This window comes from Lathyrus oleraceus, chromosome 2 (genome assembly GCF_024323335.1).
Source record: "Lathyrus oleraceus cultivar Zhongwan6 chromosome 2, CAAS_Psat_ZW6_1.0, whole genome shotgun sequence".
NCBI classification, from domain to species: Eukaryota; Viridiplantae; Streptophyta; class Magnoliopsida; order Fabales; family Fabaceae; genus Lathyrus; species Lathyrus oleraceus.
In genome coordinates this window covers 100211528-100231345 of record NC_066580.1, presented here as the reverse complement: position 1 = coordinate 100231345, position 19818 = coordinate 100211528, and positions in this window count along the sequence as shown.

Below are 19818 nucleotides of genomic sequence, written 5' to 3'. Positions count from 1 at the left end.
AATAACCTGCTCGCAACATCTTCTTCGCCATAGCATGCCCATTGGAATGAGTACCAAAGGAACCTTCATGGACTTCAGTCATCAACAGGTCTGCTTCGTGTCTATCCACGCATTTGAGCAGAATCATATCGAAGTTTCTCTTGTACAATACCTCACAATTAAGGTAGAAATTTCCGGCTAATCTCCTCAAAGTCTTCTTATGTTTCAAAGATGCTCCATGCGGGTACATCTGACTTTGGAGGAAACACTTGATGTCATAATACCATGGCTTCTCATCTTTGATCTCTTCAAAAGCAAACATATGAGCTGGCATGTCAAGATGCATCACAGTCAAATTGGGAACCTCATTCCAATACTTCACTACAATCATTGACACCAACGTTGCAAGAGCATCTTCCATACGGTTTTCATCTCGAGGGATATGATGAAACTCAACCTTGGTAAAGAAAGTTGAAATCGTCCTTGTATAATCTCTATACGGTATCAAATCGGGTAGATTCGTCTCCCATTCACCTTTGATTTGATTCACAACCAAAGTTGAATCTCCAAAGGCATCTAAATGCTTGATTCTAAGGTCAATGGCCTCTTCGAGCCCCATAATGCAAGCTTCATACTCTGCCATATTGTTTGTACACTTGAAAGTCAATCTAGCTGTAAATGGAAAATGTGCGCCTTGGGAGTAATAATCACTACCCCAATGCCATTATCATACTGATTAATAGCTCCATCAAATATCATGCCCCACCCGAACCAGGTTCTGGCCCTTCTTCAAGCAATGGTTCATCACAATCTTTCATTTTCAAGTATAAGATTTCTTCATCAGGAAAGTCATACTGCACTGAGTTGTAATCTTGAATTGGTTGGTTGCATAAATGAACAACCAAGACACTACCTTTGATTGCTTTCTGAGGTCGGTATTCAATATCATACTCTGATAACAACATCTGCCAACGGGAAATCCTCCAAATTAAATTAGGTTTCTCAAATATATACTTGATTAAATCCATTTGGGATATAAACCAAGTGATATGATTCAACATATACTGACGCAGACGCTTAGCAGCCCAAGCCATGCCGTAACAAGTTCTCTCAAGCATAGAATACCGAGTCTCATAGTCGGTGAACTTCTTACTGAGGTAGTAAATTGCAAATTTTTCTTTCCAGTCTCATCTTGCTGACCAAGAATACAACCCATACTACCTTTGAGCACAGTCAAATACATGATCAATGGTCTTCCTTCAACAGGTGGGGACAAAATCGAAGGTTCAAGCAGATATTAATTGATACTATTAAAAGGTTTTTGGCAGTCTTCGGTCCAGTCACAAGACTAACCTTTTCGAAGAAGCTTGAATATAGGCGCACATGTGGCAGTCATGTGTGAAATGAATCTTGAAATATAATTCAAGCGGCTGAGAAAACCTCTGACTTCCTTCTCAATTTTGGGCGCAGGCATCTCTTGTATTGCTTTGACCTTGGCAGGATCAAAACATTATAGGTCATTTTGACTGAAACCCTAATTTTGGGTCAAGTTCCCAAGGACCTAACTTCTTCATTTTTTGTGATTTTGACGTGAGACCAATTGCATTGGAAATCTTAAGATGTCTAATTCAAATGTTATGTTGGTCAAAATTTCATAATCCTAAAACAAACACATGCGATAATACAAAACATTATAGGTCACTTTGGACCAAAACCATTGAATCTTGAAGAAATCCAAAATGAAGTGCCCATAACTTTCTCATCAAAATTCGAAATGATGCAAAATTTAAGTCCACATTGATCATCTTGAAAATATCTAAAACTTTTATGTTGAAGGTTTTTCCATTTGAGGCTTGCATCAATGAAACAAAAGGGCTTGAAGTTGCTTGTTTTTGGCAAATATTTCAAAGGCATGTTTTGTACCTCAAACTTCAAGGCCAGTTTTCATAAATTTCCAAACTCCAAATGGATTTTTTCCCAACATAGCTTTTGTTCCTTATGTCAAGATATTTTCAACCATTACTCACACTACGATGTTTGGATTTTCCATATGGGACTTTCGAAGAGATGAATGTGTAGGTCCAATTATGCAATTCACTTTGTATATTCATGCACAAGCGCCTGTACAGGCCCATGCATGGAGGACCCAATTCTCATGCACACGAGTATTTCCTCACTTGGCATCAAGCTCAGCTATAAATAGAAGCCTTGGCTCATTCAAATCAAATCCTTATGTTGATCTGAAGCTCTGCTGCAATCAAAACCCAATCATACTCAAAAGAATTCAGATTTTCATTTTTCAATTTAAGACTTGAATTTCAACACAATCAGTTGATCTTCAAGTTTCAATTCCTAAGCCTTGCATCCTTATCATCTCCTGATCAAATTGGAAGCAAAAGTTTGAAGGAATCGTGTTGTGCAAAGCTGCTCTTCAAAGGTATATTACTCAACTGTTTTGATCTAAAGCTTGCTCCATGATGTGAATTGCTTGTGTTTAAACCATTTTTGAAGTCCTCGAGCAAGAGGCAGGCCAATGGTGGTCTTCATTTCATGATTTAAAGCATTTCCGTTTGCATACCTGGATTTTCAAGCTTAGATTTCTCACTTGATAGAAATCTTGAGGACAATCCAAGGTTACAGGGGTGATGTATATCACCGCAGCTTCATTTTGGTACCTGGCTTGTATCTTTCGGTTAAGGTTCAAAAACCTGCAACTAGTGGCCGGAGTTGGTTGGTCCATCGGAGTAGATGGTGGTTTCCACCACCATCCCCACGTGGGAGCATCCTGTTCCACAGATCTGGCTCCAAAGTTTTAATCACAGCCTTTTATTCGTTTGACCGTTTTTGATTCCATTTGTGGCGCGTTGGGCTAAGGATCATGGTACACTAGCGCCTCTGAGCCATTGGATGTCTCCACGTCATTTAATGAATCCTATCCAAGCGCTGTTGATTTTCCTTATTTTCTATTTTCTGTTTTATTTTCTTTTAATTCCTTTTATTTCAAAAATTCATAACTATTTTAATTGAGGTCACAAAAATATGAGACCAATGGCAAAAAAGTTCTTGGAAAATCTAGTTTCATAATCTGATTTTTAATCATTTTTGAGACTTCATTTAATATTTTCTTGAATTATTTTGTTTTTAATATTTTTTAATTCATTTTAAATACTTTTTGATATTTGAAAATTCTAAAAATATTTTCTTAACACATATGGATCATGATAAGTCTATGAAAAATAGGCTCATCAATTTCTTAATTGATTTGAGATTTATTTGAGATTTTATTTCATAATGTGTTATTTTTATTTATTTTAACTGATTTAAAATAGTTTCTGTTTTCAAAAGTTGTTGAGAAAATTTGTCAAACCTTGTTTGACCATGTTAGACCTATGATAATTCAATTGGACTTATCCAAGTTGATTTGAATTGAATTTGAGGTTTGACCATATTTTGTTCATTTTATTTTATGTTTTATTTTAATTCCAAAAATACCAAAAAATATATTTGACTTGTTGACTTCCAATATTCATTTCTCTTCTGTTTTATTGGTTGATGATGATTTGATTCACATTTGATCATTGTGTTTTGTTTATATGATTTGAATTCTCCTTTTATCCATTTCATTTCATCTTCACCTTCTTCTTTTATTTTGGCCAATGAGTTAATGATTTGTGGTTGGTCTTGACATACGAGAGGCTTAACCTTCTTTGATCCAACTCAAACTCAACTTGATAAAAGATCAAGTGAGTTGCTTTGTGTCCAAGATAGGTTGCTTCTTGGTCAAGAAAAAAACCTAAAATCCATACAAGGCCTTTCCTCTTTTCTTTTGGCATGGCAAGTTGTTGGAGCTTGGCTTACTAGTCATGATATCTAACTTGTGTTTATTTTCCTATAGTTTTATTGACCGGCCTCAGATAGGTGTGACTACTACATTAGTCCACTTACGATTTCTTAACATAGCGCTAAATTGTCTTATGACACACTAAAATTAACTACTAACTACTAACTTTAATTCAAGCATTTAATTTCTTGCAATTTACTTTCTAGCTCATTTATTCATATTGCTTTTTACTTTGTTCACTTGAGCACATATTTTATGTTTATGCCATTTTCGTTTTGCTCATTTGAGCTCATTATTGTATATAAATATATTGTTGCTTTGTGTTTGTTTTGTCTTTGTTTGTGTGAACCCAATGCAAAAAGGAGAAAGGACTTAGAATTAGGACCTAACCTATGCTTAAAGAAGTTCAAGAGCAACTAGGCCTCATGCCTTTAGAATGCTAAACTTATTGAAGAGCAACTAGGCCTCATGCCTTTAGAATGCTTAATCTTAAAGTTGACTTCAAAGGACCCCTAATCTAAACTCATTCTTTGTCCATTTCTCTTATTATGTTGTGAACTTTTTGATGTTTGCTCTTGTGTGATAGGGATTCCATCTTGAGATAGTAAGAAGGACCATTTTCATGAATAGCCAAGTTAAGGGAGACATGCCAAATGGAGATCCTAGGAGTTTGAATATAATATTTGTTTGTTTGCTTGAGTGATTGCTAAGTCCAAAGGAAAGGAGCATCTTGAATCATCTTTATGATCTGAAGAAAAGGAACTCCAAGGGTTTTATCTCTTCTCTTATCTTTGCATGTTTAGGACTAGCCATTCACTTCTTGTCTCCACTCTAACCCAAGCCAAACTCATTTTGTGCAAACTTTGACTTTGTTTCAAACTAGAAACCTTGGCCTTATGCCTTTGATTTTTCAAACTCTTTTCATTAATCATCATTATGAATGAACCTTAAGTCAACCTTGACCTCATTTTGTGAATACTTCTAACTTGTAAATACAACTCACTCAAGTTGTTTTTGTCGTTCCAATGGCCACCTTTGTTAAAACCTTTTTTCATACACATTAGTCATTAGGTTTGAGTTATCATAGTGGTTGATGTAAACCTCACCTTATCCTTAGTGATTGGACTATAAGTCTTCCATACTTATTATTGGGTGGATCCCTCACTAGTATGTTGAAGCTCTCGTCACATGGTGGATTGTTGGTTTAGGTTGAGTTTTATCCCTTTGATAACAAAAGACCTTAAGGCTTTTGAACAAATCAATTCACCAATCTTTTGAGATTTTTACCCCGAACTATGAGGTTTTGATCCTACCTTTGTGATGGTATGTAGGCAATGGGTTCATCCATTCGAACAACAAAATTGTAAATATGTATATTCTCTTCTCATCCCCCCAATCTTGTTTGCACATATTTTCACAAATACCAACCTACAATAAACACTTGCAAAAAGGGCTCCTTTAGAGTACTAAGAATGTTTTGGGTGCTTAAAACCTTCCCATTTCATAACCAACCCCCTTACCCAGATCTCTGACATTTTTATTAGTTTTTTATTTGATAAAACTTCTTACTTGGCTTTTGTTCGCTTTTTAGCCTTTCCTTTGGACAAAATAAAAGTGCGGTGGTGACTCGAATTGTATGCTTACTTTTGATTTAGTCAATAAATCTAAAGGTAACGAATACCCCGCTATAGGCGCCATAAGCCCATGTGCTTTGGTGGCCCATTAATTCATTGGATGGTTCATTTTCTTCTCTTTTCTTGCCTTCTTATTTCCTTTTTGCTATTTCCCGTTTTTCTTGCGGTAAACCTTTTATTCGATGAATACCTGCAAATAAACATAAAATATTGTGTAATCGATAGTGTTAACCGAGTAAAAAGCAATGCATATAGGGCCAAAAATACGATACGTTTTCGCGTTATCAAACTCCCCCATACACAAACCTTTGCTTGTCCTCAAGAAAATTCCGCATACATGAAAAAGTTTTGTAAAGTATTTGCAACATATATTATCAAGACTTGTGGAAAACATGTTTTGTTCGGTCCTGAAGGCATAGTCGTGCTATTCATGCTAGATTTGGCGTAGGAGTTGCATCATTTTAGTTTGTTGAGCTCCCATGGTTTGGAGTTGTAGGTCTCATTGGGCGTCTAATTCTCTATGTTGCAGCAGTTCAGCATAGATAGCTTCAAGAGTGGTCGGTGCCACATTTCTTCTTGGTCTTTGACTGGAAGATGTACCTGCAACATTTTCAAATGAAGTGGGTGTGGTGTGCGAGTCAGTAGCTGGAGCAGTATGCTCCGGAATGTGATCCTCATCGGTGCCCCGCCAGCAGCTACATTCTAAGGAATATGCGCGGGGACTTGGTTAGGCACCAGATCATTTGTATAGCAATAATTATCCGAGTTGTGCACATCTGTGCGAATAGGATTTGGGAGGATAAATTCTTGTAACACATTATTAGCATTTATTAAATTAAATTTACCGTCACTCCTTCGTTTTACTAGTTTCATGCGTCTTGCCATGTCAATGTCAATGGCATGATGCGGGAGCGGGGTTAGTTTGGAGAATTTTTCTTCGAGTCATAGGACTTTGGCTATGGAGTTTATTAAACCTCTAAAAATAATCGGGCCTCTCTTTGCATTGACAATGGCCTGCATGTGAGATAGCATAAACGAGACAGTATTCACCATTTATGGCAAAAATGTGGCGAACAAATAAAAGAGTTCTTTTCCGTTCACCTTGTTAGAATTTTCTCGGCCAAAAATGTTGCATGCCAATATTTTACGGAAATACCGAATAGCCAGATTTTGAATTAAAGGGGCTCTGTTTCCCTCAAAACTATGGGTTACTGTACCGGTTATTACCCTCCAAAATGGTTGGAAGGCGCGTTGCCAACCCTCAGTATCGGGGACCTCACTTACTACACCATCCCCATGGGTAAAATGTAGCAGGTCCGCTAATTGGGAAAATGTAAGGGCGTATTCGATCTTAAATAAGCGAAACTGGACAATCCCACTAGAGCAGTTTGTATTGGGTGTGGCACTAAACATTAATGAGCTTAGGAATTCTAATGATAGTTTTGCATAGACAGGGTCCTTAAGATATGGAAAATAATTCAAATTTAAAATGCCTAGCATATATTTAACACTATCTTGAATTCCTAAAGCATATAAACAGTGTTCATCGGCATACCTTATCGATTCAATCTTTCTGGCGCTTAGAGACGTGTACATCTCTTCTTGTAATTCGCCAGGCTCGTCGTTTTTGAACACTATGTGGTATTCCCTCATCTATGCCATAATGGATTTTATACCCCTTGTGCGATATAGTGAGAATAAAGCAAGAGAGGAGAGAAATATGTGAATGAGAGTTGTGAATTATTTAGGTAATGCGAGTGGTGTAGATAGAGGTGAAGGTGGTTGGAAAATTAATTGGTAGATAAATAACATTAATCATATTCAATGCCTTGGTCCACGAGATTTGAAAATTGGTTGAATGGCTTTAAGCATTAGCTGCATGCAAGGAACATTTCATTAAAGGTGAGTTGAATAGACCAAAGCACATAGCCTACGCGTGCAGGCTTGTGTAGTGGCCTGCGCCACTTTTGGTGGGTGTGGCGGGCGCCACAACCCTCACATGGGCACCACAACTGTGTGTGGCAAGCGCTACATGCAGTGTGGTTTCCCATGCATGTGCTTTTATTTTTTTCTTTGACCATGCATTTTTAATTTACCAATAAATATAGTGTATGGGAATAGAAAAACATGACATATTGGAATGGAATTTAATCGCAACATTGACGAATGAAGGAATCAGGTAGACTGGAAAAGATGAAATAATTTGTCTACTGAAAAAGGAAATGAATTAATTAAATAAATTCCAATGTGTAAGATTAGATAACAATAAAATCCCAACATGAAAATAAAATAAAATTAAAGTCAGTAAATCGGTAACTCTATAATAAATTAGCAATTACGGTGACTGCTGGTAGGAGGAGCGAACGAGTAGAAGTGCTGGTAAATGTGATCCAGGTTCTCTATCGCTACATACATAAAGTTGTCGAATTCCACGCGTAGGGTGCTCAGCTCGCCTCTCAGAATGGCGACATCTGTCTGAACAACTTCGATGGCAGCATCATGATCGGTGAGAGGTGTAACAGGTATAACTAGGGCATGTGATTCAACATCAGAGAGATAATTGTCCTGGTAAGCATGGATTTGGGGTGGTGGTCCATCCAAATCATAGAGCCAGTTGTTCCTATCATGTACACTCGTCCTAGGGTCTGGTAGGGTAAACAGGTGTACTGGTTGGCTTTTAATGAAGAATTCAAACACATCCGGACCTAGGTTTCTAATGATACTGGTGTTGACATAAAATCGGATATTCATAGATCGTATAACCCTGACTACTGGGTAATGTAGTCCCATTGCATACGTTATCATGGTCACTAAGCCTCCCACTGAGATTGGTCCATAGTCTTCCTGTGTTATACGGTATAGATTGGCTAGCATAAATGTAGCAGCGTTAACAGGTCGGGCATGTGATGCACAGTACATTATAAATAGTTCGTCTCTGGACACTAAGATTTTGTTATTTTCCTTTCCAAACAATGTGTGAGTTAGGATCTTATGGAAGTAACGAATCGTAGGGTTATTGATATTCTCTGATTACATAAGATTTTGCTCGGGATGGTTGTTTCCAGTGATGCTACCACAAAAGAGGTCTAATTGGTTATTCATAAGTATGTCTTCCTGGATAATGGTAAAGGTATCAGGGCCATTGGGACATCCTAGGAGTTCATCCATTTCTCTGTGGTTGTAGAAATAGTCTTTGTCGAACAACCTAAAGGTGATTAGGCCTCTGTTAAATCCCATACCATGGTTTGGTAGGTACACTAGGGAGCTTAGGAATTCTAGAGTCAACCTAGTGATGGAACGAAATTTCCTCTTGATGGAAAAGGTGTCCCAACCTAGTTGGTTGATTAGGAACATGACACTGTCTATTATACCTAATTTGGTCGTGGTTGGTTCTTCTGGGTATAAGGTTATTGTCATTTCTCTCTGAGCTAGAGCCCTAAAACGTCTCCTTTGAGCTCTGCCTCTGAAGACTATATCCATGTAATCTACTTGTTGTATTGTGATAGTCAATAGCTAGATAAAATCAAGTTGATGATAACATTAAGTTAGTAATGGTCAATAATAAAGAAATGTACCGATTAACTTTATGAAAAAAAAATAAAGAAGAAAACAAAGAAATGAAAATTAAGCATTAGTAATAATTATAAATTTATGATGAAATTAAATAGTTAAAAACAGAGTGTGGATTGTCCCCCACCAAGCGCTTTGTTTATTGTCGTAGGCTCGACAGAAATAGGATAGGTGCTATTCTTTCGAATGAGCGTGAGGCTCTGCAAACTTAAGATTCGTAATGAAATCGTTGTTATCACTGTTGTGGTAATGTTTCAAACATTAGCCATTTACTATGAATGGTTCGCTCGTTTTTCCTTTTATCTCTATTGCTCCGTTTGGAAAGATATTGGTAATTTCGAAGGGATCACACCATCTAGAACGAAGTTTTCTGGGAAAGAGTCTGAGGCTGGAGTTAAACAGGAGTACTTTGTCGCCTTCCTTAAACTCTTTTCTTAATATGCGATTGTCATGCCATTTTTTTTCTTTCTTTATAGATTCGGGAATTCTCATACGCATCTAACCTAAGTTCTTCTAGTTCTTGGATATTTAATTTTCTTTTCTCTCCTGCGGCAGCATAATTGAGATTAAGGGTCTTAATGTCCCAATATGCTTTATGTTCTAACTCTACCGGCAGATGACATGATTTTCCCTAAACTAGCTTAAAAGGTGTGGTTCCTATTGGGGTCTTATAAGTTTTCCTATATGCCCACATGTCTTCTGGTAATTTTAAGGACCAATCTTTCCTAGAGGTGGCATCTGTTTTTTCTAAGATTTATTTGATTTCTCAATTCGAGACTTCTACTTGCCCACTCGTCTGTGGGTGGCAGGGTGTTGCTACGCGGTGCCAGAATCCATATTTCACTAATAGCTTTTCAAAGATTCTTGAAATAAAATGGGAGCCACCATTCCTAATGACAAGTCTCGACACTCCGAATCTAGGGAATATTATTCGCTTAAAGAGTCTAATTACTTCTCGTGTGTCATTCGTTGGAGAGGCTATGGCCTTAATCCATTTTGATATGTAATCGACCGTAACAAGGATGTATTTGTTACCAAAAGGAGATGGGAAAGGTCCCATAAAATCGATTCCCCAAACATCGAAGACTTCTACTTCCAAAGTGACTTTAAGAGGCATGTTTTCGCGTCTAGATATGTTGCCAGTGCGTTGACACCGGTCGCAATTTGTGATCGCGATGTGTAAATCTTTCCACAGAGTTGGCCAAAAAAGGTCGGCTTGCAAGATCATAACGCAAGTCTTCGAGGTGCTTGCATGTCCTTCATAAGAAGCAGAATGAAAGTGGGAAATTACGTTTTCTACCTCATCTTCTGGGACACATCGACGAAAAATGCCGTCGACGCCTCTCTTGAAAAGTAGAGGCTCATCCCAATAGTAGTGTTTTAGATCGTGGAAGAATTTTTTATTTTGTTGGTAGGTCAAGTCTGGCGAAAGCATCCTAGCTGCTAAGTAGTGGACGAAGTCAGCGTACCGTGGTACTGTGGTTTGGGTGTAAATTGCTTCCACTACTCCGTTTGTTTTAGTATCCTTATGGGTTAATGCGTCCTTAGTTGAATTACTTTCAAATTTGGCTATGAGTCTTTCGTACCGAAAATCATCGTTTATAGGCATTCGTTCAGGTTCAATACCTTCCATTCTCGACAAGTGATCGGCCATGATGTTTTTCGTGCCTGCTATATCCTTGATTTCTAGGTCAAACTCTTGTAATTGTAAGATCCACCTTAGGAGTATTGGTTTGACGTCTTTTTTGTTTAACAGGTATCTAATTGCAGCATGATTGGTATAGATAATAATCTTTTCTCCTACTAGGTAGGAACAAAATTTATCCAGAGTGAACACTACGGCTAAAAGTTCCTTTTTTGTGGTGGCATAGTTCATTTGTGCAGGGGCTAGGGTTCTACCTGCATAGTATATTGCATGATGTTTCTTGTCCATTCTTTGTCCTAAGACTGCGCCTACAACATAGTCAATAGCATCACACATGATTTCAAACGGTAATCTCCAATCGGGCGGCTGCATGATAGGTGCGGTAATAAGAGCTGTTTTCAGCTGTTCAAACGCCGCTAGGCATTTATCGTCAAAGACGAATTTAATGTCTTTCATCAATAAGCCAGACAGTGGTTTGGTGATTTTTGAGAAATCTTTAATGAATCGTCGGTAGAAATCGGCGTGTCTTAAGAAGCTTCGTATTTCTCTTACAGTTTTCGGAGGCTGGAGGTTTTCTATAACTTCTATTTTATCCTTGTCGACTTCAACCCCATTGTTGGATACTATGTGTCCGAGCACGATTCCTTGTTGCACAATGAAATTGAATTTTTCCCAGTTTAGCACGAGGTTCACTTTTACGCATCTTTCGAGGATGAATCCTCGGTCAAACTTTTCACTTTTCCTTGATTTCTATGGCCACTTATTAATCCATCTCTCATATTCATCATCTTTTCTTCTTTTTCTTCTGCGAGGTAGTTTAGCCTTCTGAACTTGTGGTGGTGGTTCTGCCTCTATCTTGAGAGCTAGCTTTTCAGGTTTAGGTTCAATTTTTTCATCCACCACCTCAAATTCTAATTTGTCCCTTTTTATACTAATGAGTTCCCTAGTTTCATGGTCTTCTAATTTTCTCTTCTTGTTCAGGGTCTCAAATAAAGGTCCATTGGTGTGGATATTTTCCGATAGCTCTTCATATCTTTCGGATTTGGGGTCTACCTTAACCTCCACAGACTTTCACGGGAAAGGGATTTATGATTTATAGGGAGAAGAACAAAGACATAGTTCTTCCTTCTCTACCTCTTTGACAACCTCCCTCTCGGGGGGTGTCGATGGTTCTTTCTCAATCTCTACTCTTTTCTCACCTGAACCCTCCTTATTATCACTCTCCTTAGGATTCTCGGTAAAAATTTCACTGGTGTTTGTTACAACATCTGCATGTTTCTCAGGGAAAGGTCCTAGAGGTGTCTGCGCAAGTAGGGAGATTTAAGTCTCCGATGGCTCGTTGTGAGTGACAAGAGACTCGACCATAGTGTTCAGTTGCGTAAGGGTTTCATTGGTATAGAGGCTTTGTTTTCTAACTTCTTCATTCTGAAGCGTTTGTGTAGCCATAAAGCGCTCCATCATAGATTCTATCCTAGAGTTTGTTTGTGTCTCAATGAAATCCTCCATTAATATTTCCAGGTTGGATTTATAGCAATCTTTCGATTCCTCAAAATACTGGGAGTCATAATCGTAGAGAAAATTTTGGGTGATACATAACAATAGAGAAAAGAGTGCCTTAGTCTATACTGGGTAATGCCAGAGTTACGATATCGACTAAATTAGTCCCTGGCAATGGCACCAAAAACTTGATCGTGACTTGGGTAAGTCTATGTGAATCGTGACTGCAAGTGCATCGTCTTATCGCGTAGTTTTAAATATATCGAACCCACAAGGACTAACAATCGAATGTATCGTGGTCTAAGGTTACTATGTAAATCTAAGGCGAATGATTGTTCTAAGATTGGAGGGATGAAGAGAAATAACTCTAGAATAGAATAAAGATAAAGATATAAGATATAAGGGATATCGGTATGTCATACATCAAACCTCGGGGTTTCGATAGATAGTTGGTGTAATCTTATTGGTTAAAATATTCTTCATTAGAAATTATTTATAGAAAGGACTTAGCCTCACACTCTCGTTTTATTGCCTTCGACCATACTCCAAAACCAGAACGCTTGGCTCTCGTGATCTCACTTTGAATTTAGAAGTACCTTTTGAATATAGATAAAGTCTAATTAATCTTAAAGCGCTCTCGTTCTATTTAGGATCAATGCCTAGTTACAACTATCTAGTTAAAATCTCAAACTCACGTTTTTAGTGACCGTAACCTTAGTTTGTTTTGTACTCTTGAACAAAAAACAGTTTGATTCAATGAAGAAACTAAAACTGGAAAAATAAGTTTTTATAAAAACTAACACCAATTATTTATTGAGTCCCGTTGTTTCGACGATCTTTACATACCGATCACTACGGGTTTAGCCGGACATAGATCCGGTGACGGACATGGCAATTGGGGAATTAAACATAAAGTAAGGCATAAAAAGTTAAAATAGTAAACAATAATAAACCAGGATTGCAATTTAAGAACTGAAATTGAATCTTGAATCTTCGATTAAATAATTCTGGCAAGCTTTGGCAATGAATACCTCTTACAATTGAATCCCAAATGCGTGAAAAATAATAAACCGTAATAGTCCCCGATATGGAGAAGCTATCACTTATACATTGAATAAAAATTATGCGTAAGAGTGGTGGAAATCGTGGCTAAATCCAATGATTCATTCATTCATTCATTTTGGTTCATTCATTTTGGGAGATGGAATGTACATTCCATCAATCCCCTAAATCCAATGATCTTAACCGAACAAAGTCAAATCAACCTTGACCAAGGCCCAACAACACATATCAAACATACACAAACAATCAAAATAGCTCAACACAATTAAATATGGTTTGTCAACACATATCAAACATACACAAGCAATCGTAATTGGACTTATGTAGAAGTCACAACTATTTGAGGTCGGGCAATAGAATTTTGGTGTTAATGCATGTTAAAGACATAGTATAATGGACTATGCTCATGAAACATACTACACACAAAAAGAATATGCAAAAGAGGTGGCATAATCTCATTCATACTTATGTTGATTTTTCAATCAACTAGCCTTAGGATTTTGAGATATCATAGGCCAAATGAGATGAATGCATAAAGAATGGGAATGAGATGAAGAGGGAGGGGAATGGATCAAAACTCAAATTGGTCAAAGGAGGAGTTTTACCAAATTAATATCATCCATTAATTTTGGGAAATGGAATGTACATTCCATCAATCCCCTAAATCCAATTATATTAACTTGAAAAAGTCAAATCAACCTTAACCAAGGTCTAACAACAAGAGTCAAACTCAAACAAATCATCACAATTGGTCAACACAATTAATTGGCATTTATTCAAATTAAAAGGACTAAAATAATACATTTAAATTAAATATGGTTTGTAAAATTCCTAAAACCTCATCAAAACACCAAAGAAATGGCCATGACATTTATCATAGGTCAAACAAGGTCAAAGGACCTTGGAGAAAAAATCCAGAATTTTTAGAGACTTAAAAGTATTTGTAAACACTTAAAAATAATCACAAAATCAATTAAATCATGAAAAATATTAATAATGATTCAAATAATAATTTTATTTCAGAATATGGAAGAGGATTTTATTTAAATTTTTTTGGTGAAACTCTCATATTTTTTGGATCAATATTAAAATTAATATGAGTTAATGAAAATCAAAGGAATAAAATTAAAAATCAAAAAAATAACAAAAAACGTGGACCACTTGATCTCTCTCATTAATTGAGGTGGCAGATCAAGTGGTCCTCAGGGCGCTTTCCACCATAGTCACTAGTCAACGCGTAACACAAGTGATATTTACAAGCAACGCAAGAGATTAAAACATTTTAAATTGATCATGTGGCTCAGAACTTGTCCAACACATCACCGTCGTTAAACCTCTGGTCACCTCCTTAGGCGAACATCGTCGGACTGGTCCAATCATCACCATCACATAAATGAAAAAGGAGGACATGATCTGAAAGAAAAAATGGTGTAGAGCACGAATCTCACCTCAATTTCAACAAACTCCAAATATATAGAAAGATATGAGGATTTGAATTTTGAGGTGTGTCATCTGAGTTGCTTCGATTTGATCTCAAAGCAATTGAATCTGCTTGCCTACATTGGTAGGACTTTAGAAAACCAAAGATCCAACAGAATTGATGAGAATTGAGTGAGAATCGAAGAGAAGAAAATTGTTGGAAAATACCTTCAATGTTGTGCTGAACTTGCTCTCCCTTCCTTCAATTCTTGTTTGATCTTGCTCCAATAACTTGCAGAAGTGGATTAGGAATGGAAAGAAGCTTTGGATCCTGGAGTTTTTGAATCTCCAAACAGTGCGATTCAAACTCAATTTTAAAGTGAAAATTATCAGGTTTTCCTTTGAATTGTGAGGGTTTGAAGAGAGGGGGCAAAGCTGGCGCGCAAGGATACTTTAAAATGAGCTCAGAGGGTTCATATTTATTGCAATTGGGAATTTTATTTGCACACTTGAATTTTCTTCCAAATTTTGCAATGTCATGCACAAGCTTGCATGGGCGTGTACAAGCCCATGAAGCAATCCAATTAGGTCCAAATGCATCTGAAATGAGGTTAGAATGAAGCTTGAATGGCAAGGCAATGTTATGTGATCAATTGAACTTTGGTTTCCACCAATGATGTAGGCATGTTAAAACTATGTGCAGCCCTAGCAAAGTTAGTCCAAAATGAATGAATTAGGACTCTTTGGAAAGCTTAGATCAAAAGGAACAACTCTTATGTTGAACACTTTTCCATTTGGAACTTGGATCAAGGTGAAATTTGAGGTGAAAGTTTGGAAATTTCAACATGCTAAAAAAGTTTCTAAGTGTCAAGCCATATACCTCAATGTTCCACCTTACTAAACTTTTTATGTAAACTCCAAATGAGAAAAGTATACTCATATAAGTTGTAGATCTTTCAAAGACTTTCAAACTGCTCACCAATTTGGCATCATTTGGATTTAGAATGAGAGAGTTATGCATTTTTGAAGTTGAGGAAAATCACTTGTTCAAAGGTATTGGTCCAAAATGACCTATAATGTTTCCTCAAATCACTTGCTCATAAATGTTGATTTAGATTTCACTCCAAACATAAAAGTTGAATTAGACATCTTGAATTTGATTGTGCAACTTGGAAATCTTTCATATCATAAAAAATGAGCAAGTTATGGTCTTGGGAAGTTGACTTTTAAATTAGGGTTTAGACAAAATGACCTATAATGTTTCAACATAGAAAATGACTTTACAATAAAAATTTGCTATAGACTTAAACATAAAAGTTGCTTGGAATGTCATTTAGAGTAACGTTTCTTTTGGAATCATTTTCATATGGTGAAAATTGTAAGTGATAGGGGCTAGGGAGACCTAGTTTTGACAAGATGAATTCATTTGGCTAACCACCATCAACCATCTCTTGACTTTTCAGGCTAATGGTAGATCACATATGAATAAAATGATGAATTTTTTAGTGTCCCTTTATAAATTTGATCAATTGGTGAGGAAGCTTGTTGAAGAAGTTACTCAGGATACCCAGACAAACTATGGTTTCCAAGGCAAATCAACTCCAAAATTTTGAAGAAAACTTGATAAAAATAACATGTAGAGACATTGTGGAGAGGAAATGATGTTCAACAGTGTCGGAGGAACATGGAACTTATCCGCATAAATTTGACACTTATGGCATTTCTTCACAAACTTGCAACAGTTAGACTCCATTGTCAGCCAATAGTAACCTGCTCTTAATATCTTCTTTGTCATAGCATGTCCATTGGAATGAGTACCAAAGGAACCTTCATGGACTTCAGTCATCAACAGGTTTGCTTTGTGTCTATCCACGCATCTTAGCAGAACCATATCGAAGTTTCTCTTGTACAATACATCACCATTTAGGTAGAAGTTGTCGGCTAATCTCCTCAAAGTCTTCTTATCTTTCAAAGATGCCCCAGGTGGGTAAATTTGACTTTGGAGGAAACATTTGATATCAAAATACCACGGCTTTTCATCGTTGGTCTCTTCAACAGCAAACACATGAGCTGGCCTATCAAGACGCATCACAGTTAAATTGGGAACTTCATTCCAATACTTCACCATGATCATTGAAGCCAAGGTTGCAAGAGCATCTGCCATCCGATTTTCATCTCGAGGGATATGATGAAACTAAACCTTTATAAAGAAACTTGAAATCCTCCTCGCATAATCTCTATATGGTATTAAAACGGGTTGATTCGTCTCCCATTTACCTTTGATCTGATTCACAACCAAAGTTGAATCTCCAAAGACGTCTAAATACTTGATTCTGAGATCAATGGCCTCTTCAGGCCCCATAATGCAAGCTTCATACTCAGCCATATTGTTTGTACACTTCAAAGTCAATCTAGCTATAAACGGGAAATGAGTGCCTTGAGGAGTAATAATCACTGTCCCAATGCCATTACCATACTGATTAACAGCTCTATCCAATACCATGCCCCAACGGGAACCAGGTTTTGGCCCTTCTTCAAGCAATGGTTCATCACAATCTTTCATTTTCAAGTACAATATCTGTTCATCAAGAAAATCATATTGCACTAACTGGTAATTTTCAATCAGTTGGTGACACAAATGGTCAACCAAGACACTACCTTTAATCGCTTTTTGAGATCGGTATTCAATATCATACTCTGATAACAACATCAGCCAACGGGAAATCCTCCTAGTTAAAGCAGGCTTCTCAAAAACATACTTGATTGGATCCATTTTGGATATCAACCAAGTAGTATGATTCAACATATATTGACGCAAACGCATAGCATCCCAAGCCATTGCGCAACAAGTGTTCTCTAGCATAGAATACCGAGTCTCACAGTCGGTGTACTTCTTACTGAGGTAGTAAATCGCATATTCTTTCTTTCCAGTATCATCTTGCTGACCAAGAATGCAACCCATACTCTCTTCAAGCACAGTCAAATACATGATCAATGGTCTTCCTTCAACAGGTGGAGACATAATTGGAGGCTCAAGCAGATACTCTTTAATACTGTCAAACGCTTTCTGGAAATCTTCGGTCTAATCACAAGACTGACCTTTCCGAAGAAGCTTGAATATAGGCACACATGTGGTAGTCATGTGTGAAATGAATCTTGAGATATAATTCATGAGGCCGAGAAAACCTCTGACTTGCTTCTTAGTTTTGGGCGCATGCATCTCTTGTATTGCTTTGACCTTGGCAGGATCAATCTCAATACCCTTCTCGCTGACAATAAAGCCCAACAACTTACTAAAACGAACACCAAATGTACACTTATTGGGATTCAAGCGGAGTTTATACTTTCTCAAACGCTGGAATAACTTCAACAAATGCTCAACATGTTCCTCTTCATCGATGGATTTGGAAATCATATCATCAGCGTAAACTCCGATCTCTTCATGCATCATATCATGAAAAAGAGTAGTCATTTCTCTCTGGTAAGTTGCACCAGCATTCTTTAAACCGAAAGGCATCACTCCATAACAGAATGTTCCCTAGGGTGTAATGAATATGGTATTCTCCATATCCTCGGGTCACATCTTGATCTAATTATATTCGGAAAATTCGTCCATAAGTATAAAGACTTAAAAATTTAGCTATATTGTCTACCAACATACCAATGTGTGGCAGAGGGAAATCATCTTTCGGACCAGCTTTATTCAAATCTCTATAATCGACACACATACGGACTTTTCCATCCTTCTTCGGAATAGGCACAATAAAGGCCCCCCATTGCGGATACTCAGTGGTAACAAGGAAACCGACATCAATTTGCTTCTGCACTTCTTCTTTGATCTTCACTTCGATATCAAGATGAGTTCTCCTCAATTTTTGCTTGACTGGCGGAAATTATGGCTTCAATGCCAATCTATGTTCCACAATCTCAGAATCCAAACCAGGCATGTCTTTATAGGACCAAGCAAACACATCTAAATACTCTCAGAGAAGATCAATCAACCCGTTCTCAACTTCTGGACTTAGTCAAGACCCAATCTTGACTCCCTTTACATCATCTTCGGAACCCAAGTTGACCAACTCAATCTTCTCTTCGAATGGCTGAATGGATTTTTCCTCGTGCTCAAGTAGACAAGACAGTTCATCAGAAACTTCTTCATCACTTCCTTCTTCGGTCTCAAACACATGGAATTCAAAGTTTGGCGAAGGAGTAAGATCATTGTATTCAATGGGTTTAAAAACCAACTTGCATAATGATTTCATATTTTGATTTTAGATAAGTCATTTGGTGACCAAATGTTATACATATGGAAACCCAAATCGGCTCTGCTCTTGTTTTCGACCATCCATGGGAGAGCACTGAGGATCTCTTAAGTATCCTTTTCATCATTGTGAATGTTCACCTCGTTTAAAAACAAGTTATGAAAAATTCATTTTTTCAAAACAATGATATTTTCTCACTTAAAAGCATGCAAAACGTTTGTTGAATAGAAACAAATAAGAGTGCAAATAATTGGATAAAAGGCTCAAATTTATTTGATGGAATGGTAGTCCGCAAATGGCAAGACTCCATAGATCTTTACAAATTTGAAATTGGTGATATATATTGGAAAAGGGTTACATTGAACATAATGACCATTTCTCCACCAATTTTGAATTCGATGCCTTCGAAGCTTCAGTTGATGACGAATGAGCAAGAATCTCTGACGGATGACATTTGTAGAACAAAGTCTTGTCAGGATGCAGTTACTTGCCAAATCCCTAATTTTTGCATAGATTGCCCCAGGGTGGGGTACTCAATCTAGCGGGATACAAATATTCATTTTTTTTATGTCTCTAACTTTTGCCTGGACCGCCCTTTCGGGTTTTCAATCCACCGAGACGCTCATTTTTTCCTAAGCCGCCCTTTCGGGTTTTCAACTTAGCGAGCTATTCTGTTTTTATTTTTAGGCGAAGTATTTCTTGACTGCATCTGAATTCACAGGACAAGTGAAATCCTCCCCATTCATAGTTGTAAGTATCAAAGCACCGCCTGAAAAGGCTCTCTTAACAACATATGGACCTTCATAGTTTGGAGTCCACTTGCCCCTGGAATCGGGCGCGAAAGACAAGACTTTCTTGAGTACGAGGTCACCTTCTCGGAACACGCGAGGCTTGACCTTCTTATCAAAA